A 23,010-nucleotide genomic window follows, 5' to 3' on the forward strand; every position below is an offset into this window, starting at 1 on the left:
GCAGTCCTCCCCGGGGAATCAACGAGAGACCCTCTGAGTACTTAACAAGGGACTTCAGCTACCCACGACTCTCATTTTCCTAGAATGCTTCTGAGCTGGGCTGAGTAACATCTTGCTGCTCTACTAAAAATGTTTTATTCCTCTGAATCTAACTTCATGCTATCTGGGTATGAAGGGTAACTATAGGTGTTACCGCCCCCCCCCCAAATATGGAGTGTCTGTACTTGCTAATGCTGTCTCTGTTTACAAGGAGGGTACCACAGCGGTGATGGGGAGGGAACAGTTGAAATATTGCATAATAATAATAATAATAATAATAATAATAATAATAATAATAATTTATTTATACCCCGCCCATCTGGCTGGGTTTCCCCCAGCCACTCTGGGCGGTTTCCAAGAAAGATTAAAAATACATTAAAACATCAGTCATTAAAAACTTCCCTAAACAGGGCTGCCTTCAGGTGTCTTCTAAACATCAGATAGTTGTTTACCTGAAGCCCCTTCAGTTCAGACTGACTTTTGATGTAATTGTACTGTTTAGCTTATTTGTTTAGTTGTTTTGTGAATAGTGCTTTATAGATTGGAATTGTTGTACTGATGATTTGATCATTATTCTATGATCTGTATAGTATTTGTGATGTTTTATTACGTTCCATTAAGTCATTGCTGCGTATTGTTTGTAAGTTGATTTGCGATTCATTTGAATGAGAAGCAGCATAGAAATATAATAAATCAGCCCTGTTTGCAAGTCGGAAACTTTCTGTTTGCAAGTCGGAAACATTTCTATCTCTGAACTAGGTGAGCCCAGTGCTCCATCTCACATATTCCACTGGTGGCGCATTGGCACATCAACCCTTACCTTGTCATTAGTTTATTTCTCCACTCTGCTTGTTCTTCATTACAATAGAATCTCATTACAGCAAAATGTCATTATCCAAACATTATCAGAAAGTTCTGAGGATCATTTATGTGAATTAATAATATTTGAATATTTCAAATTAATTAAGCCATTGTGAACATCTTTGTCAACAACTTTTTTTCTTTTTTTTCAGAGAAGTCTCAAAACATCAGCAGAGATGCTGTAGCTATATGTTTTCTTGTACCACCTCAATGCAGATGTGAGCTGTTATTAAGATGAAGCTGTTTCTGTTGCTGCATTGCTAACACCCAACTCATATTTACTCAGAAGACTCTTCTATCCTTCCTTACCCCCTATTTGAACAGTTGATTCATTTCGCTTTTACCCATATCTGTACATCATGTTCCAAGCTGAATCACATCCTCATATTCAGTGGGAGGTCAGACTCCCTTCTCAACGTTGCAGATGGTGAACGTCAACTCTAGTTGCAAGTGTTTCTGCAAGTTTGTAAGGCGTTCTGGGAGGAATTTGGGGCCAGATTTTCAGGAGAGATAAGCACATTCAGGCTGAAATCACAACCCACATAAACCGCAAAGGCTTAGATTCTCTCCATAACCCAAGCCTACACAAAGCTCCAGAATTGATGCGAAGATAAACATGAGCTAGGCTTCAAACCCCCAGTGCTGTTGGCCCACATGAAATGAACGGAGCTGCCCCCTGTTGCAAATCTAGACTAGGGACTAGGGATCATAGGTTTTCAAGGGTTGTAGGTGGTATGATAAAAGCATCCTTGCCTGTGTGTGTACACTCTTCCCATCTCATCGCTATCTCATTATCATTTCTGATGAAACAGGGAATTGAGGGTTTACAGTGTGGTCCAAAGATGCTCAATCTGGGGAACTCCATATGCTGTTGGAGTTGAACTCCCATCAGCCCCTGCCAGCATGGCCAATGTTCTGGGATGATGCAACAGAACAGCACCTGGGGAGCATCGAACAGCACCTGGGGAGCACCACGTTGGCTAATCTTCTCTATCACAGCCTTCTGTCCTCTCTTTGAGGGCCATCCAGTCCAAGCCTGGTTTGCAGATAAGGAACCATAAAAAGTGGGAGGTCTTGGGAGTTGCCCACCAACAGCTAGTAGCAATTGGTCTGAGCAAGCACACAAGTCAAAGGGTGTCTATAGTATTCTATGCTTTAAATAGCTAAAGCACAGCAATTATTTCTAAATGTGTGTCTATACATATAATTTACCATATACAAATTTGATGCAAAATGATGTCCTCCCCGCCCCCTTTTTTGAGTGGGGAATGTTGCAAATCCTCTCTTTTTTGGCAGTGGATAACTGGCCACAACATATAGGAGCAACCTAGCCTGAACTATTATGGTCTGTAACATGTTTATGTCTTTGTTTTAATTCCTACAGCCTCTGTTCAGGTTGAGCATGACTCAAGGCCTTGATTCCAACCTGAATTCAGAATCCAGATTCACTTTATGGACACCCAACCCCCCCCCCCCGAAAATCAATCCCATTATTCCATATAAATTATGATGGAGTGCTATTTTCACATCTTTAATTTGGGTTAGAATGCACCAGCATTGCAAAACATGACATTGGGGTGTCTCTGGTTTCACTAAATAGTCCTATGAACAGAAATTAATTATAAGGCATATTTCCAACCTTTTCTACCATCCCAAGTATTGCAATTTCTCAGAAGAAGGAGAAAAAGAAGAAGAGGGATATGAATTTCATAAATTATCATTACTGGGTCAAAAATTAAGACGAGCAAATCAACAACAGTATATCTGTAACAAGACAGATTTAAGTGACCCTCCAGAGACGAAACCGCAGCTACTCCTCATGTTGACATATGCTTCTTATGCCCAAATTACTTTGCAGTGCAAATTAGTACTGTCAAGCCTGAATATATTACAAATTAAGGGGGAGAAATTTATACTTCCTCCCCCCCCCACCACAGAAAATAATATCTTTACTTTGAGTATACACATAATTGCATATTATAGACTTGAAATTTTAATGGGATAAAACCGAAAGCTGTGAAATGCAGCTGTTTTTATTGAAATGATTTAGTGTCTCGTGAATTGGCTCCAATAAATCAAGTTCTTTATGACCCAATGGGATAGGATATGATTATTTTCAAAGGAGAGCGGCGAGGAAAGGCGGAGAAAGCAAGCCTCACTTTGATCCGATGCTACGGCTGTCTGCAGGCCTAGTCACTTGCTGCTTTCTGGGAAGAACTATCCACCTACTTATGACACCCAGTAAAGACTGGTGAGCAAGTTGCTCTGGCACCAGAGACAGAAAATCCCACAAGCACCCGAAATAAAGTTTGCTTGGCTTCCTGACTGTGGCTCATTTGAGGGAAACATGGTTTGCACAAAGCCAGCTTCTGGTTTGTTTCCTCGCCAGCACAGCAGCAGCAGGAGCAGTTTGGGAACTTCTGAACATTGTAACCTAGACCAGGGGTGGCCCACTCCCAAGAGACTGCGATCTACTCATAGAGTTAAAAAACTGGTAGTCATCTACCCCCCTTTTTGAGGTTCAGGTCAAAGTTGTTGAGTTTTTTCAGGGAGGAGGTAAAATGTTGAGCTTTTCTTAGGGGAGCCACAGTTGTTCAGCTTCTTTGGGGGGAGCCAATGATCTACCAGTGATGTATGGCAGACGGCCAGTGATCTACCAGTAGATCATGATCTACCTGTTGGACATGCCTGACCTAGACCAATACTCATTCACATTAAACTGTAGGCTAGCAGAAAAAGGATCCCGGGCTAGAGCAACCTTTGGCCTGATCCAGCACAGCTCTTATCTTAAGTTCTTACTTAATCTGATTACTGTGGCATACCACGGTTATTTTGTTGACAGGCCTCCATGATGTCATCGTGTCACATGTAGCATTGTGATACATCATGTGGGTAGATCACATTAAATGGAAGATGAGGACAATGTTAGAAGAGGATAACCCCCCCAAACATTGGGAGGGCAATTTGGGGAACACACCCCTGCTGACCCTGTCACTCGTCCCCTGCCTGCCGCCACCCACTCCTTTGCTCGCCTGCTCGCCCCTACCTCCTACCTTTATCCAGCCTACAGGGAGTGCCGGGAAAAGTGGCACGGCCTAGCACAGCCTAGTGGAAGGCCACCCCAGCTTGCGCCAAGTCTCCCAATGGCCATCTTTTCCTCGCTCTGGAGCGACCAGCACAGAGGAGCAAAATCGGGGCATTTGGGATTGGGAACAGAAGCCTGACCGGCTTCTGTCAATTCATGATGTTCCAGTTTGAGGGGGGTGGGATAATGAGGGCAAAGAAAAAAAGAGGACCATTGCTCCGTGCAGGAACATCAACAAGGAGAACAAACAGGTGCCCACAGGGGAGGTCTTTTTGACATGAAAACAAACACAAAATTATAAATACAGTTTCGACCCAACCCTGTAAGAAATTTCTATTGGCAGGCTGTTTCGCATGACCATGACATTTGGCTGTGCAAAAGACTCCTCAGTGCAGCCTTCATCAACCTGTGTTGTAGTCCAAAACATCTCGAGTATGCCAGGTTGGCAAAGGCACCCTTGACACAACGCAGCAGCATTTTGGATGGTTTCCTTGTCTAAAAACTAGGGCTGCAGTTTAGCCCTCCTTCATCTTTCCTTAAAACCCTCATTCACCTCCCCTTTTAAAAATCTGCTTCTGTTGACATGCAGCAGACTCCTTTAAAGTCCTGGTTGGAACAGAAGTTTGTGATTGATTTCAAAATGGCCCCAGCTTAACAGAAAATAAGATCATTAATGGGTGTCACATTCCAAAAGTGTTTCATAATACAGTTGCTGCTGGGTATATTGGACAACTCATATTAAGATAAGGGTAAGTAAAACAGAAGCAAAAACAAACAATAAATCAGTATTGCAAGATTCTACTATGAGAGTGCTAAGACAAATGACAAGAAAAAGCCAATTTGGAGCAGAATTGTTGTGAAATTTACTCTTGGCATCTAAACCCTCCCCCCGGCTTTTTTCCCTTCCCTTTATTTTACTGCACCCAGGAATGTACAGAAAGAAATTTACAAGCACTTAAAAGGCTCTTGGGGCAGAACCATGACCCAAATTTGCATGGAATCTGCATACGGTCATTTATTTGTACAGTTGCCTTTTGGAAATTATGGGGTGAATGACTGGGTTTCACCAGCACTTCATTTTGCAGTATGCCCAGCCACCCTATAAAATATGGGTTATCTCCAATGAAATTCTGCTGAAATTCTCCAATGAATTTCTCACTGAAAACAACTGGACCCAGGTTAAGCATGCCCATAAATCTCAGTGAGGCTATTCTGAGTAGAACTAACATTACTCCCCCCCCCCCAAAAAAATTATAATTAAAAAAAACTGGGAGGAGGGGTCAGGAATCCTGGAACGACCACAAAAAGGCTGGGAGTGACTCTGCCTAGATAAATCAAAATTCATCTTGCACTCAATTCTGCCTTCAGAGTCTGTTACATGTGGAACCATAATCCACAAAACACTGTTGATGGGCCAAATATTGATGAAATACTCAAAGCAACACATTCAAAACTGCATCTTCTGTTCATTCCTGAAAAAAGAATGATGGTCACAGAGGGACATATTTGTCACTGCAAGACAAAACCAGTTATGCCCTGCATAAAAGCACTCGCTATAGCCTTTCAGAGACATGGAATATATCTTATGAAATTGACGTGTACATCAATGTGGCAACCACCCTATCAAAGGTTCCTCTTCGAAGAGGATCTTTAAGTTCACGTCAAGTTCAATATGGCTCTTGCTTGGAAAGTTATGAGTGATGCTAGACTTTATTATTAACAGAAATCCTTCCCCGATTAGCCTTAACACAGAAATGGCCATAACTTCAAACCGTGATTCATAACTCCCAGGAAGGAGGGTGTCTTTCAGAGTGTTTTCAGGAAGCTGTCAGGATGGATCCAAATGACAAGTGCGTGGAATGCTACCCAACAAGAAGGCAATATTCTGTGCTGTCAGAAATGCAAAGCCTTGTGAAATATGAATAGCATCTTCACTGTCTACACAAAAGCTTCATAGCCAAACATACCATGGGAGGGAAACTGATGGTCTGAGAAGCAGTGCTTACTAATAACACAGTTCACCAGTTCACAATGAGATTAGCGGTGCACTCACAGGGCAGGGCTTTGGGGGCAGAGGTTCAGGGCCCCACTCAGCAGAATGGGTAAGGGGTCTCTGAATAATACTGTACCACATCTAAAGACAGCCCCACCCACCACTCCCCATGATACTGTTAAGTCCACAACCTTTCTTGAGTCCCCAGATGTTCTTAACTACAACTCCCATCATCCCTGACCATTGGCCATTCTGGCTAGGAACGATGGGAGTTGTAGTCCAACAACATCTGGGGACCCAAGGTTGAGAAAGGCTGGCCTAAAATTATATGACTGCACCACCCAGCATCCTGCACATGGAGGGCTGTAAGCATGAGCCTCAAACATGCATAGGACCCTTCCGTGAACTGGGACGTTTGCACATACTGTACATTTGATCTGCAAAAAAGGGTAGATAGATTGCCTTGGCAAGGCCTACTCAGACAGAAATGTGCACCCATAGGCTGCCATTCACATTAAATGCCCTATGAGAGAGCAGACCCAAATTAGAGAACTGGTTCTTTCACCTTGACACGTGGGATATGCAGGTCAGGGCTGTGTGTGAAGGTGTCCTTGGACGCTGACTTATTTAGAGCATTTTATACTCTGCTTTTTGCCAGGATGGTCTCAGGACAGCTTACATTCAAAAACAAAACAAAACCATGATCTACAGTAAAATGCAACAGAACAAAAACAAGCAATGCCAGGGAACGGGAAATCAAAACAGCAGATAAAACACCCAGGCCAACATAACCCAGATAAAAAAGGCGACTGAAGAGGACCTCAAATTCCATTAAGGGTAGAAAAGAACAGGATGGACTTTGCTTAGCAGCTAAAAGATAGCAAAGAAAGCACAAGGCAAATATGTTCCGAGGGGCTTCCATATTTTTGGTATCAGTACGGAAGATGTCCTCTCTCCAGTGTCATCCATATCACTTTCAAAGATGGGAGAAAGGCCTTTGAGGAAGCTATTACTTGGAAGGGAGCTTCGTGCAGAAGGAATAGGATCATGAAGATGCTCCAGACCCACATTGTCGAGGGTGTTATAGACGAGAACCAATGCTTTTAACTGAGCCTGGAACCATACCAGCAGCTAGTGCAAATCTTTTAATAAAGCTGTGATCCTGCCCATAGGGGTTGAGCCTAGTTAACAGCCCACTTGCACATCATGTGCTAGTTTCCTTTCCCCAATGTTTTCCAAAAGACAACCGCCATGTCAACACATTACAATAACCTATGCCGGATGTTGCTGGAACATGGAGATTGGCCAGGCATCTCTCTTCAAGGAGAGAAACATATTTAGAATGTGTGTGTGTGTGTGTTTAAAGAAGGAAAGTATTCCTTGCCACAGCCTGTGGGTAACACCATCAGCAAGTAAAAAGGCAAAAGACCCCAAGTCCAATACAAAAAGCTTTCGATCAACTTATTTTATAGCAGAAAAATATATGAGCAGACAAAAACAAACAGAAACACACACGGTTCTGGTTATCTGTAACTCAGAATTAGAATGCATCAGTGGGCCAAGGAGGCCTTTAGCACAGTCTTCCAGAATATCAGAAACAGATGGATGGAAATACACAATTTGGGGTTCCCAGGTACGCTTCTGTGGAAGAAGGCTGACAGAGGGATGCCAGGGGCTGAATGTATCTGTACTGTACAGGGATTCTTTTAAACTTTAATTCTTTTAAAGAGACCATACTTCCAAGATAGCACCTTGGGATCACAACTTTAAGTACACACAGAGCAACAAGGTACCGAGTCTTTGAACTACATCCACAACTGTCAATTCTGCTTGCATGGAAAATACCTAATGAAGTATAAAGACAAACCAACATGCAGCTTGGCCCCTTCAGGACAACAGGTTTCCATTTGACTTTGTTTGAGAAGTAATTTAAGACATCTATGCCAGAAAGTGTTAACTTAAAAGCACACATGCAAAGTGCGTTCCAGCTATGGAGGCTTTCTGGAAGTACGTCAGCTCCTTTCCTCCACCTGAACTATCTTCGTACGGAAAGTATTTATTTAAATCCACGAGGAATGAATAATCTCTTTTGCTTAACACCATTTCGCTTTTGGAAAAGTTGGTGAAGGAGCAAATGCATAACCAGGGGGACAGAAAAGCGATGACTCCTTGTTGACAGTCCAAAGGAGCAGAGTCCCTGTTTTGAATGATGAGTCATTTCTTTTGATCCCCGCTAAACAGCATGGGTGCATTCAATCTTCAGGGAAGTAGGGAAACACTTTTGCCGATGAACCTGGGTGGCTAGATAACACCCACCCTTTTCCTGGAGGCTGGTGATGGAGACTGCCCTGGAAATTGTTACACAGGCAGTACAGAGATGTTTTTGCTGCTGTGTCGACAGTGCCTAGTACGCCAGCCCAGGTCTTCAAGCAAACCTCAGTAAGCTTTCACCTATAGCAGGATCAACAGTTTCCCCATGATAATCAAAATCTGCAACATACAGGAACCTAACCAGTTAGGAATAGGTGCTTCTCACAATCTAAAGCAGGCACCCCCAAACTGCGGCCCTCCAGATGTTTTGGCCTACAACTCCCATGATCCCTAGCTAACAGGACCAGTGGTCGGGGAAGATGGGAATTGTAGTCCAAAACATCTGGAGGGCCGAAGTTTGGGGATGTCTGATCTAAAGTAATGTCTCTTGGACCACACATAATATTTTTTTGTATAAGAACACCCAGTGCTTATTTTCCCCAGGGGGTTGTTGTTAAGAACTTTGGCCCTTACTGTAACAACTTCATGGTGAATACCAGCACCTGTTTTTCTAGGGGGGAAGCACTGAGAACACCCTAGTCTCAGATTACATAGCTCTGAATTTCTATGAACCCGGTCAGGTCCACTTAAGTGTGGCTTCAGGATTGCTTTTGGTGCAGAAATTGTCTTTCCCACCCTGATGGCATATTCTAAGAGATGAGGGAAGAGAGGACTCTATTACCTTATTATCAGATGGCCCTACAGGTGTTTCTGACATTAAAGATTTTTAATTGTGATCAAATAACAGGGAGTAAATTGATGGTGTTTGAACAGTCCATTGACCAGTGAGCCAACCCTCCATCTGCTTGATCAGGAGGAAGGTAAAGACGCTTGTATCTCCTGAATGAGAAAGCTTGGAGGAAGGAAACAACAGAATATATTAAGAAACACGTTAGAGAGGGTGAAATTAGATAAGACGGAACCTTAAAACACAGTTGTATGCAATTTGGGTTATAAACATCCATGTTGGGTGAGTGACAAGTCACTAGCTTTGTTGAATTTGAATATAATAGTTGAGTAACAAATGTAATTTTCTATATGAAAAAAAGAGGGAAAATATTATTGAGGAAGTGCTCCCGTTGAATGGGGTGTGCATTTGTGTGATCACAGTCTGTACTACCATGTCAAAAGAAATAATGCTGCTAAAGATAGAAGCTGTTCTTTATTCTGGGAATCCTCATTGCTAGGAACACTGTATGATTATATAACAAAGTCAGCCCTGCTCCCTGTACATGCTAAACTGAGTCACAAATAATGTTACAGCAGTAGCTCCGCTGACATTTTAGCTTGACCTTTACATCTACGGCAATGTCAGCCCAGACATCCTACACACTTCCAAGATAGTTAATGGGTCATAACAGTTCTACTGATTTTGCATTAGGCTTGCCGGGACCCAGCGGCCCTCCTTCAAGGTCAAAGGGATGTTTTCCCTCCACCACCTCGAACAGACGAGCTCATATTTCATACACCTGCAGTGAATGGTAAATAAGCAAGTCGACTGAAGAATTCCCCTTTCAATCTACCTCGAATAAGGACGTGTTCAAGGTGGGCAGACACCAGCGTTTTACTCTGCTTCCTTTCACATCATCAAAATAGTCTCAAATTACTCCAATATGGGGCTCCTCTGGGGACAATACGGTGCGGTACATATTCACTGAACCCAGGTGGCATGACCGTGATAGGTCAGGTTTATAGCTCATTGCTTCAGATTTCCGAAGAACAATTAATTGCCCACACTTCCTCACCGGTTTAGCCACCTCTGTGGCTGAGGACATCCATCACTATTTGAAGGGCTGTTGTTTATGCATCTTTGCGGGTCTCATTAGTTTGCTCCGTTTCTTTAAAGAGAAAGAATGCTGGTTAAATATGAACAAAGCGGCAGTAGTTATCAGCAGATTCCAGCCTAAAGGCCTGATGTTCAGCAAGTATGTGAGCAGGCTTGGCTTAAGGTCTAGCATGCATAGACAGCCGCTGGGCCTTACCTCTCCCCAAAGAGACCAATGAATTATACAGTGAGGGGGGAAAGTATTTGATCCCCTGCTAAATTTGCCCGTTTGCCCTCTGACGAAGAAATGGCCAGTCCATAACCCTAACCCTAAGGCAAGGCTGGGTGGCGCAATGCGCCAGGCCGCCAGGGGGGCGCCGCGCTGCGCCTGCCAGACAGCCGCACTGGGAAATTGGGGGGGGGGGCGCCGGAGGGATCTTCACACCACAGCGCCAGATATGCTTAAGATGGCCCTGCAGTCATGTTTGGCAGAGAACACCTGCAATTCTGTTGCTCAAGAACCCATACAAACCTGGATGCATGCAAATTATGCTGGGGTAAAATTTAGGAGAAATCAAGATGTTGATGTCATTTAACAGGGCAGTTTGCATGCTGTTTTGCTTTGCCTTTTTTTACTTTTCAGTGAAATTATTTCAATGTAGTTCTTTTTGATCTTTGTGAAAAGTGTTGACAGGCATAAGTAAATACTGACTTGATAATGCCTGGGAATTTGTAGACACCAGCTTAAGAAAGATTTTTTTTTTGCATAGTTTCTATTTGCATCCTTTCTATTATTTATTTGCTATTTTGCACATTTACACTCACTCTTATCAAGAGTATCAGTGTAGCTGTAGGACTGGAATGTGGAGCTTTTCTCACCCCGAGAGCCACAACTCCTCCTGGGCAAACTTGCGAGGCAACTGTGTGTCACGACACGCTAGCATGTCGGCTGCAGGGCGCATGTGTGTGGCGCAATCTGTATCCTTATCTCTTATGAGGGTTTAGTTTAACCTCCAGTTTGCTAGAAAAACCGAATCACAACGTCGTGAAATTACCGCATGTCTAAAAAGCGTGTCAGCAACATGAAAAGTTTGGAAAGCTCTGTTCTAGGCAGTGAGAGGTGCTTTGGTGGGATGGTGCCACTCATGTAACCTCCAGTAGGTCACCCTGCTGTGGCTTACCTAGAGGGAGAGGGGGAGGGTGGCAAGGTTGGTGGGGTGCACATGCACCAAAGGAGCTGATCCAGCGCCCCTGCTGGTGCATTAGCACCGTGCCAACCTCCTCCCTCCTCCTCTACCTCCCAGTGAGCAGCAGTGCAGGAAATAGGTTGGGTGAGCAACATCCCCACTTCCACCACCAGCTATGACTACCCAGGGCTCTGGGTCAGTGGATGATGCAGCCAGAGGCAAAAGTAGAGCAATGAAAGGAAGTTTTACTTGGTGTGCAGTAGACTACTTTCTCCATGCTCACACATGTATCCTCCATCCAGGGAAGGAAGAGACATGATCAGAGTCCAAGGTCACATTCCAAGGCAGGGAGCTAAAGAGTATATAGCTCAGGAGTGTGTGTGTGTCTTCAGGGGCCAGACAGAGAGGCTGCACTGTGCCAGAGGTCCGCCATCCCTGCTGCAACAGCTACGGTAGAAACGTACCCTTATGAGCCTGCACCTGGATGAGGCCTGCTCTGTGGGTCTGGCTCCTCATGGCAGCTCAGGAACTGAGAAAATCTATGTGATGCCATGCTTGTTAGTTATCTGTTTGGTGATTCTCTCTGTTGGAAATTTTATCGTTATATTTTAGGGTCGTTTTGTGCTGAATCCACCTAGGCAGCAACATTACTGGGTGGTTATGTATAAAATAGAGCAGGCAAGCGAATGAATTTAATAGAAAAAGAAAAGTCTCTGGAAGCCAACTTCTGGAGCTAGCATCAAAATTCCGCACTTTGTCTGTGCCCCTGTGAAATCACAGATGTGCAGCACTTAAATATCTCACGGTAAATTTGGGCAATACAGTGGTACCTTGGTTCTCGAAAACCAAGGCGCGGCTTCCGATTGGCTGCAGGAGATTCCTGCACTCAACCGGAAGCCACATCGGACATTTGGCTTCTGAAAAACGTTCACCAAACCAGAACACTCACTTCTGGTTTTGCGGCCAAGCCGTTTGAGTACCAAAGTACCACTGTACAAGAGGCTGGACCCTGGCATATCCAGTATATTAAGTTGGAGCATGGCGTTGTGAAACCTCAGCTGGCTGCTGCAGGAAAAGATGTCAGATGCTGTGTTGGCTTTGCACATGTTCCTTTTAACCCCCCCCCCTCCTTTTGGTATGTAAAGCAGATGTACAGCCGGTTACGCTATTTTGTCTCTGTCACCTCTGGAGAACTATTGAAGCTTATCAGCTGTATTTATGTTGTTGTTGGCTGAAGAATGCCTTGGCTTCCCTGTCATATCATTCCTTTGTAAAGCAATCATGTCAGCTTTTAAATTAGAATAAAGCCTCCACTACAAGCACTGTTTTTTTATTTCATAATGTATCCGTTTATCAAATGTAAATACATGCACTCGCTCTCAAAAGTGCTGCATAATGCTTCCTAGAATTTCCAGCATAAAATATGCAAGTATTCCGTTCTACAGACAACTCCTTAAATAACATCACTTCCTGAAAGAATAACATAAATACCCAATATTCTAGTGCCAGAACTTCCTTGTTTGATAAAAAAGACAGTTGCAATTAGTGATTTACTGTAATGATGCATGAGACTTTCCTTTACACCTATAAACATTGCCCTCTCCAGATACATTCCTATAGAAAATGCAACTGGGATTTAATAGATACGAGGGATAAATCTCACAATTGTCAGTGGAAATCAACCTCACCTTTTAAAAATGAGAACAACATTCACTCTACTGCTAGGACAGATACAATGAGTTATGGAGAAGATTAAATCTGTTGTGCTGTGAATGTATCGTGTATTACAAAAAAGTAATTCATTTATTTATTTCACTATTTATTTCACTATTTAACAAACGCTGGACAATTGGGTGGATAGAACATGGTGATGCAAAACTCTTATTATCCACAGTGAAAGATGAACTGTATCAAAAGGCAGCCCCCCTCCAAAAAACAAAACAAAACCTTGTGACCAATCAAGCCAAACATAGCTTTCCATGTATCGACAGAAGGCTTGGTAAACAAGGCCAACCCTATTATTACTGGTAGGTAAAATGAGGCATTGGGCTCAGGTTGTTCATTGTTCACTGTTGCCTCCTGCATCGACTAAGTCAGTGATGACGAACCTATGACACGCGTGTCAGACATGACACGCAGAGCCCTCACTGTGGGCACGTGCCCCATTCGCGCTGTTGTTGTTGTCCCCCTATTTGTTCTCCCGCTCCTCCTCACGCTACAGCTTGTCTCCGCTGTTAAAACCGGATACTTTTGTTGTTGTTGCTGGTAGCCAGAGATTGGTTTTTTAACCCCTTCTATGCTGTTTTTTCTGGCGCTTTGGCAGACGATGATTGGGTGTAACAGTGTTCGTTTTTTGACCTGTTCTGTGGTGGGTTTTTTGGGGCGCTTTGGCAGACTATGTCGGTGCTGCATGTTAGTTCCAGTGAAGGTATTATTCGTCATTTATTTCTGTTCTCCCCCCCCCAAAAAAGCACAGCAGCTTTGGGACATCCCCCCCCCAAAAAGCAAAGGAACTTTTGCACCCCCCCCCAAAAAAAACCTCCAAAACTTGGGTCAGCAACTCCCCCCAAAAAGCTCAACAACTCCGGGCACTTTGTGATAAATAAGGGGTTTTTGGTTTGGTTTGGTTAAATAATTAGTTTTTGGTTTATTAAATACAGTTATATATTACAATTATACATTTTTGTTATTTAAACTATAAATATCGCGAAAGTTTTTCTTGAAGTGACACACCACCCGAGTTATGCTCAGGTTTTTGGCGAATTTTGACACACCAAGCTCAAAAGGTTGCCCATCACTGGACTAAGTCATGAAGCCATTTCCTTGCCCCGTCCAAAGGAGAGTCCTGGTTACTTTGCTGAAGTTGTTCCAACCCCATTCCAATATAATGGGACCCAGAGGTGTGTGTGACTTGTTGGCTCAATGTCTTAGCTTGCTCGGCCATGAATAGCACATGCTGTGCCTCTGAACCCGATTTTGCCTAAGCACTGTACTGATTTGGACATTAAATACTTGGGCAGAAACTGTACTCCAAGTCAAAGTTCTTGCTATATATAGCAGATAAGGAAATAAACAAATATGTTACTCGCCATAAAGATATGGTTATAATGGTGCATGTACAGATATGCATACGTACACCCCTTTTTATTTAAGGAGCACAGGGACTTGAACAAGGTTCTCTGTGGGTCCAGGTAAGCTTTATGGCTGCCCTCCTAGGCCTGTCGAATCTTAGTGTGACACCCTAACCACTTCACTTCACTACCTCTATATAGTTGGGTTGCAGGATGTCTTTTAAAAAACAACAACACTGCAACAACCTGCCATAGGGGTTGCAGTGGCCATAGGGGACTTTCTTATACTGTACTGAGTCAGGCCATTGACTCATCCAGCTCACCATATACCAGCTGGAAATGGCTCTCCGGGGTTTCAGACTGGGGGGCATCCCCAGATCTACCTGGAGGTATTTTGGATGGAACCTCGGACCTTCTGCATGCAAAGCAGATAACCTGTAACTGAGCAACCACCCTTCCCTTAAAAGCGCATGCAGGTCCCGCTATCCAAACACCCATGAAGCAAAACTCACTTATCCCAACACAAGGGATTAGTACATAAACCTCATCATACACACTGCTGCAGATTCAGATATCCAAACGAACAGATCTGTATGTAGTAAACAATAAAAATAAATAAGAAGCCTTACTTTATGTGTTTTTGCTGGCCACAGCAGCCATTTTTTTTGGGGGGGGGAACATAGTAGGAGGGAGGGGGGCTAGGAAAGGTGAGAGATCGGGTAATTGAGACAGCATTTCCCCCCCCCATCCGTTTTCTTTTTGCTAGTTGGCATGAAGTTATTAGAAATCTTCCCATAGGAATCATGGAAATTGTCAGCTTGTTATGTGAATGCTCGGCTTAGAAACGATTCCTGGGAACACATTGTGCTTGGATGCTGGGACCCACATGTAGTCAACTTTTACAAGGCTGGAAATATCAAGTTTACAGATGATAGGAGATGCAGAGTTTTGGGGAAGGCACAGTTTTAATATAATAGTTATAGGGAAATGGTATATTTGTGTTGTTTTTTATTATTTAAGCTGTGCCATATTAGAATGGGTATGGTATAATTTGGGTGTGTGTGTGTGTGTGTGTGTCAAGGATTCTGTTTGTGTCCATTGGGAACTTTATAATATTACATTTAATAATAAATACATTAATGAAATATTCGATTAGTTTCTAATTTTCATGTCTCTTGTCAAGTGGGCCAAGTTGATGTCACAACTGACCCCAAACTGAAGGAAACAATAGCAGAGACATTTGAAAAAAAACCATGGCAGTGAATCCTCTCTGGGGAACAACAGTGAGAAACTACCAACATTTATAGAATGTTCATTGTACATTGTACAGCCTACGTCAAGATCTAAATGATAGTGATTTGTGCTGCTCGGCAAATAACACTCAACCTGCAAACAACATACATTGACTCTGCCAGCTCTCACAATAAAAATTTCTTTTTTGCAAGTAAAGTTATAAGCTAACTGAAAACAGAACAAAGAACCTCGTTTGCGAATTGCCAGAGTCCTTAATATATGGAGAAAATGAGGGGAGAATGGAAATTATGGAAGCATTGTATAATCGTGGCCTGCCAATCCCACATACCACCAAGTTGGAAACCTTGTTGTCTCTGTGCGAATGTGCAAAAATTGGAAGCTAAGATGGAAAAATGTGTGTGTGTCCCCACCAAGGGACATAATGCAATCCTGACAGTGGTAGCATGAGACAATGGCCTGGATAACATGTCACGGTAAAACAAGTATGGTTTACTGGGACCATGTGAAAAATATTGGCTCCTCTCTGGGCTTTTTACCTCAGCTCTGCTTAGCGTGGGACAACAGCTAAGTCCCTATTTCGCTTAGCATGTCATCCAACCCTGGGATCATGGATAAAGAGGACTGCCCTTAACCATGCAACCTTGTCTACAGATCATGGTTAAGGAGAAGAAACCTTTACCAAAGTACTGTGTTGGGACAACATGCTAAGCCAGATCTTGGCTTAGCTGCAGTGCCACACTAAACCAGAAGAGTAACATGGGTGTGACCACCTGCTCAGGGGCTAGACAAAAGGAAGCTGAAACAGCATTCTATAGCTAGTTATCTGACCATCACCGCTTTCCCTAAAAATGCCTTTACTGAGCTGCATTTCCAAGTGATGCCCACCACGGTCTTGGATGGCCACTATAACAAAGTCCTGTGCACAGATACACCCTAGCAGAAATGATCTGGTTTCTTTAGAGAGACAACCATAGCTTCGTAACATACACAGTGGCCCTCTATGCACTGGCTGCAAAAGAAATCGGGGAAAATGAGTTAGATAAAATCACTGAAAATTGTGTTGGTTATTCGGAGGTTTAACGTGAAATCAAGAAAGAGTTAAAACCTGCTGGTGTCTCTGGTATCTTTTATTACATTGTGGGTGTTGGCTAATATTATTGATGGATGTTCTGTATTATTTTATTAATGCTATTGCTGCGTGATTGTCATGGCCTTTGGCTAGAACAATAAAGAAATGAACTCTTCTCTACTTAGGAATTAGCACATTCATGCTAAGCCAGGCATCCTCAAACTGCGGCCCTCCAGATGTTTTGGCCTACAACTCCCATGATCCCTAGCTAACAGGACCAGTGGTCGGGGAAGATGGGAACTGTAGTCCAAAACATCTGGAGGGCCAAAGTTTGGGGATGCCTGTGCTAAGCCCTTGTTTGGCTCAGCGTTACATGTGAATGCAGCCAACATCAACCACAACTCAAACAGTCCAACAACAAAAGCTCCTGTCCATAGCATCAGCAAGCCCATGTTCCAACAAGCAACATCTCACCTTCCTGGAATAATCAAACATGCCGTTTGACAGAACTGATCACCGATGACAAATGTATGCTGAGCTTTTCAATATATTTTCTTTAGTCAGAACAGCATTTCTAACAGGTGCTGAAAGCAGGAAGCAGGCACTGCCAGACTACATTATTCTAAAGAATTGCCAGGATTTTATGGGACATTACACAAAAAGGAGCTATTCTGGCTGCTTGAGAGGTTTGCTGTACTGGTGGAGGATTGCCTCCAAACATAAGATAGTGATCTTCTCTGGGCCACAAAATGAAGATAAGTGAACAATTCTTTAAGTGAAAAACATGGTAGAAAAATAGGTCTCAAAAATATTGGTGTACAGTGGCTGTTGATGCCATTACCCTATCAATAGGCTATTTAAAAATAAAATAGAAAAATTCCTTCCAGTAGAATTAGAGACCAACTAAGTTTGTCATTGGTATGAGCTTTCGTGTGCATGCACACTTCTTCAGATACCTATTCTTCAGATAGGCTATTTGTCCCCTCTTACATCAGATATTGATTGGAACAGGTAAAAAAACAAAGAACTATACCTACAAGTGCTATTAGCAAAGCCATATGATGAGACAAACGTGATGTTCTGGTAGGATTCTATACCTTCACAGGGTGTGAGAGTATTTCAATATTCAATGGAGAAGAAAAACAACATTCACATCAGATTCACATCAATTTCAGCCCGAAGTTCAATTTGCAATGGCACCTTATCTTTCCCAGAGAGGCTGATAATCTATCCGTACAGTCACACAAATGACCTTGGCATTGTAGATTAAGCAAGACAAGAATTGGCTATTTTTTTTAAAGAGTTCACTTCACATTCTACTATCCACAAATGCAGCATGAAAGCCACATACAGTGTCAGCTGCCTGCCATCTGGGAGCTTGGCGATCCATGCAGTTTGTGCGATGGCATGGGGACAATCAGACATGGCCGCCAAAGTTTTCACAATCTTCGGAAATGTGGGCTGCTTTATACAACTTGTTGAAATGTGCTTATGGAAAAGAGACTCCATGACAGAAACCCACAGTTGTGCCATGATTCACAACCTGGAAACCTTGCAGTGCACAGCTGAGGACTCAGATGAGGTTCAGGCAATTTCCTGGGGTGATGGTGGGGAACAACATACAGACCTCCTCAGCACAGGACACAGCCCTACCACTATCCTGCATGACATCTCTCCTCAGCATTGCAGAGGTCAAAATAAAATGACTCAAGTAACCAGCCAGGCTGCTTCTCCAGGGAGACAGATCCTTCCACACTTACGGCCTGGTCAACCAACATAAGGATTCGGATAGACTCTAGCACCTTGCACAGACAACATCTTTTTGCAGCTGCTTTGGCAAGGTTCCTTGGAGCTGTCCAAGGTCCTGACTACTCCTGGCTTAACTTGGACTGTGACAAAGAATTGTCTGTTTCCTCTGTGACCCCTAAGTGCCCACAGAACTGAGCAGGTTGCAACTGCTCGTGGTTACCTCGGACCACAATGCATCAGCAACTATTGCATTGGATGCAACAAACCTATATTCAAAAGAAATATTTTTGAAAATACAATTCTATTGATTTGGTCATGTGTGTGTGTACAACTACTGTACTTTCTGTTCTATTGTACGAGGTTGAATTCCGAATACGATTTTAATGAAGAGCTCCTCTACCACAAACATGATTTATTTGTATGGTTTTTTTTTGTTTCCATTGTTTTTGCAAGTTGATGCTAACTCTATACTGTGCAGCTTGTTTGTTTATATCATTGCTAAGTGTAAAAATAATACATGCTACATTAAAACAATTCATGAATATAAATAAACCTGCTTCTGTTTTATTAAGAATATTCTTTCAATTTTAAGTTTCTTTGACTCCAGTCATAGAAAATGTCCCCACACAGGGTAAAGTTTAGCAGTGAAAAAAGGCCACCATGTTTACATGGCTGACATATCAGAATTATGTATTTCCCAAGGCAGTTCAACCTCTGAAATGGAATGCAACAGTATCTATAGTATCTACCAACCAGAAAGAGGGAGCCTTTTGCCGTTTTTTAATTCCTAATCTTAGTAACTACCACAGCTAAAACATCCTTAATTTTTTTGCCACTCTGTATTATGAAAACTTAATCGCTTTACAACAAATAAATTGAGCACAGCAAAACACCTCTAGAACGTTTTTATTTTGGTGTCTTGCCTCCACTACTCACACCTGCAAACAAGCTTACATTTGGCAGAGCATATCGTGCTGCACAACTAAATCATTTGTTCAGAAGGGTGAGCATCTATTTCAAAGCCCCGTTTCCACACCTACGTGTTAAAAATAATAGTTTTCCAAAACTAACTCACCTAGAACTACATATGATATTGAACATCAGAGGAAAGCAATGATGGGATTTCCTGGCAAGACTGGGAAAGACTCCTGTTTGAAATCCAGGAGAGCCATTGCTAGTCAGAGAACAGTCTTTTCCAAGCTAGTCTCCTTCAAATGCTCTAGCCAGCATGATCAACGGTCAGGAATGATTGGAGTTATTGTCCAACAACATTTGGAGGGTACACTGTGATGCAGCAAACAAACAAACAAACAAAAAACCCTAATGCTCTTCTAGACTGCATCAACAGAAGTAAACTATCCAGATCAAGGAAAGTAATAGTACCACTCTATTCTGTCTTGGTCAGACCACACCTGCAGTACTGTGTCCAGTTCTGGGTGCCACAACTTATGAAGGATATTGGCAAGCTGGAATGTGTGCCGAGGAGGGCAACCAAGATGATCAAGGATCTGGAAACCAAGGCTAACGAGGAATGGTTGAGGGGACTGGGTATGTTTAGCCTAGTAAAGAGTAGACTGAGATGAGAAATGATTGCTATCTTCAAATATCTCAAGGGCTGCCACATGGAGGATGGAGCAAGCTTGTTTCTCCTGCTCCGGAGGGTAGGACCCAAACCAATGGCTTCAAGTTACAAAGAAAGGAGATTCTGGACAAACATCAGGAAGAGCTTTCTGACAGTAAGAACAGTGGAACAAACAGTGGAGCGAACTCCCTTGCGAGGTAATGGGCTCTCCTTCCTTGGGAGTTTTTAAGCAGAGGTTGGATCGCCATCTGTCATGGATACTGTAGCTGAAATTCCTGCAATGCGGGGGGTTGAACTAAATGACCTTTGCGGTACCTTCCAACTCTACAATTCTATGATTCCAAGTTTGGCAAGGAGGTAGGCATATAAATGGTCTAATTTGTATATTGGTCCTGCCCTGTCCATTCAACTACTTCCTTTCCCAAGTCTATTGTTTGATCTGAATGATGCCCAGTCTTGCCTGCCTACTCCTTGCCAGTCTGGTTGAGATTCATCTGAATATCAGACTGCCAAAATTTGCCTCCTTTCTTCTGTTCAGGTCGTGCCAATCACATTTCAGCTTGCCTCCTGCTGGACTTACAAAAAGCTGGGCTTTTCAAACCACTCTTATTATGCATTTTATTTTCTTTGCAAAAAAAAAGTGTTTTCCAAACCTTGCTTAATACAACATCTGGTGGTTAAGAGCATGTGATAAAGAGTGAAAGTCAACACAAAGAAAGCTACAGAAGGTCCCCTCCCGTCCACTTCATTGGCCTTTGTATGTTATCAGTGGGTTGTTTTGTAGCTGCAATTTAATCATTGCTAGGGAAAAAAAATGAAGATCACTGTTTTACAAGAGCATCCCTTTAAAAAATGCACATAGTGGTACATTATTTGTCACTTCAGATTAGCTAGTCCAGAAAGCAAAGGCCACAGGCTGTCACAGTTCATTACAACACGATGCTTGGTCAGTAGGCAGATTGCAAATTAGCATTTCCCTTTTCTTTTGTATGCTTTTTGGTGTAGTAATTTCAATAAAAATCTCTTTAATCATCAAAGATATGGAATAATGAAGGCTGATCTCTTATTTAAAGAGGAACTTTTACGACATCTTGTTAACAGCCGCCAGCTGCTAAAGAGGGAATCGTTACTTCAGAGACTCTCCCATTTTCAACCATTACAAACAGGAGGGGGGCCTGTCAGATCACGTCACAACCTGACGCAAACAAACAAACCAATAAGAAATATGGATTATTTGATTTTGCTGGCTAATCGTTCTGATTAAATACAACAGCAGTTCAAATCTACCTTGAAATGATGTGGACATTTTGATTCCCCCCCTCCCCCGCCCACTTCAGACTAACAGCAGCCAAGAATCACCTTAACTGAAAACGACACTTTCTTGTAATATCGTTCTCTGCAATGTTCATGACAAGAGCCTTTCAGCGTGGCTTATAATTAACAATGCCTTTGATGGCAAAATTGGGCCTCTGCTGCTAATCAAAGCACTCAAGACAAAGCAGCATGCATAATTCTGCCCCTCTTTGTTTCAGGGAAATCTTGACAGCAGCATAATAGTTCCCCCATTCCTTTCTTCTGTGACAGTTAACTAGGGAAAGGTTATTCTGCATGACTCCCCTAAAGACTTTGGCATTAATTAGAGAAAGACCACACACATTCATTATCAAATGTTGCCCCTGATTTGTGCCCTTAATAGTTTCACACATTTGGACAAAACTAGTTGCTTTCCCTCCTGAACTGGTCTCACTCGTCATAATTGGTCATGCACCCACACCCCGGCCTGACTCTGGCTCCAAATCTCTCTTTCTATAGAAACTGTCATTTTAACCCAGTGTTACTTCTTTGGAGCGCGTGCTCTGAGGATTTTGAGCATTCAATGCCGCAAGAAGGAAAGAGGGTTGACGATCAAGAGTAAGCAAATGTTCACTTTAATGTTCCTCTTACAAAGCAAACACGTCGATCAAGGGGGGGAAATGCTAAAAATATGATTGAGAAATATACGGTTCATATGTTGTGACAACCCACTCATAAAAAATAATGAATGCTATTACAGAATGCTATGCCATTTAATCTGTTTTAGTGGAAGACTTGCCCTCTTTTAACAAAGCCACTTCTGCGCCTGCTACGAAGGTGGGGTTGTGGGCTTCCCGACTGAACCATTGCACAGGGGCTGCTAGCTCAGCCCCTGCGCGATGGAAGGTTCCCGCCTGCATCACACCCGGACCGACCAATCAGGTCGGTCGGGGGCGGGGCTTTGAGTTTAAAGCCCCCTGCAGGCGGGAACTCTGCCTCTTTTATCCCCTGTTCGCCGGAGCGAACGATTCACTCGCCCGCCCACCCCTTAGGTAGGGGACGCTGCTGGTTGGCCACTGGCGGGGAGTAAGGAAGCTCTCAACATGATGATGTTATTTCAGGCAACAAATTTCAGAAAATTTGTGGGCGGGGTGAGGGCGGGACAACTAGGCATGGAGATGCTATTTTAAGTGGCACTCATGCCTTGAGTAATATAGAGTTCCACCCTCAGATCATGGTGTTTTCAGAAAAGCCGCTGCTCAGAACACTCCCCCCTCCCCCAGCTCTGCTACATGGGAAGGTTGACAGAAGACCCAAGGGAAGCATGTACAGTCTGTAATAAGTAGAGCCGCAGGCTTAAGAGAAAAGGATACAGACCTCAGGACGCGTGAGGACTGCTTCGTGCATTAACAGTTAATGACAAGAGAGTCTCTCTGTGCAGGAAAATTATTATGTGGAAATATGGCCTGGAGGGACCATAGAAACTGGAGCTCACCCCAGCCTGTATGATCCTTTCCCACATAAACTCTTCTTTAGCCAAAAAAGTAAGAGCAATTGTTTTTGAAATCTCATATTTCCCTGATAACACTGTCTTCATAGGCCCCGGGAAATCAGTTTCCCAGGACCCTACCCAAAAGACATGTCTACTCATTTAAACAGGCTACCATAAGCACATGCTCAAACAGCTGATAATACACTAAATGTGCTTTTTTAGTATTTGGATGTAAATTGGATTGATGGTAAACTAAAAGT

General features: G+C 43.0%; 1 protein-coding gene across 6 annotated transcripts in view; it reads right to left on the reverse strand.

Moving 5' to 3' along the window:
* KLF12 (KLF transcription factor 12) overlaps positions 1-23,010 on the reverse strand; it is a 214,884-nt gene that overhangs the window by 89,746 nt on the left and 102,128 nt on the right. The window lies entirely within an intron of this gene.

The sequence above is a fragment of the Zootoca vivipara genome, chromosome 4 (assembly GCF_963506605.1).
Source record: "Zootoca vivipara chromosome 4, rZooViv1.1, whole genome shotgun sequence".
Taxonomy (NCBI): Eukaryota; Metazoa; Chordata; class Lepidosauria; order Squamata; family Lacertidae; genus Zootoca; species Zootoca vivipara.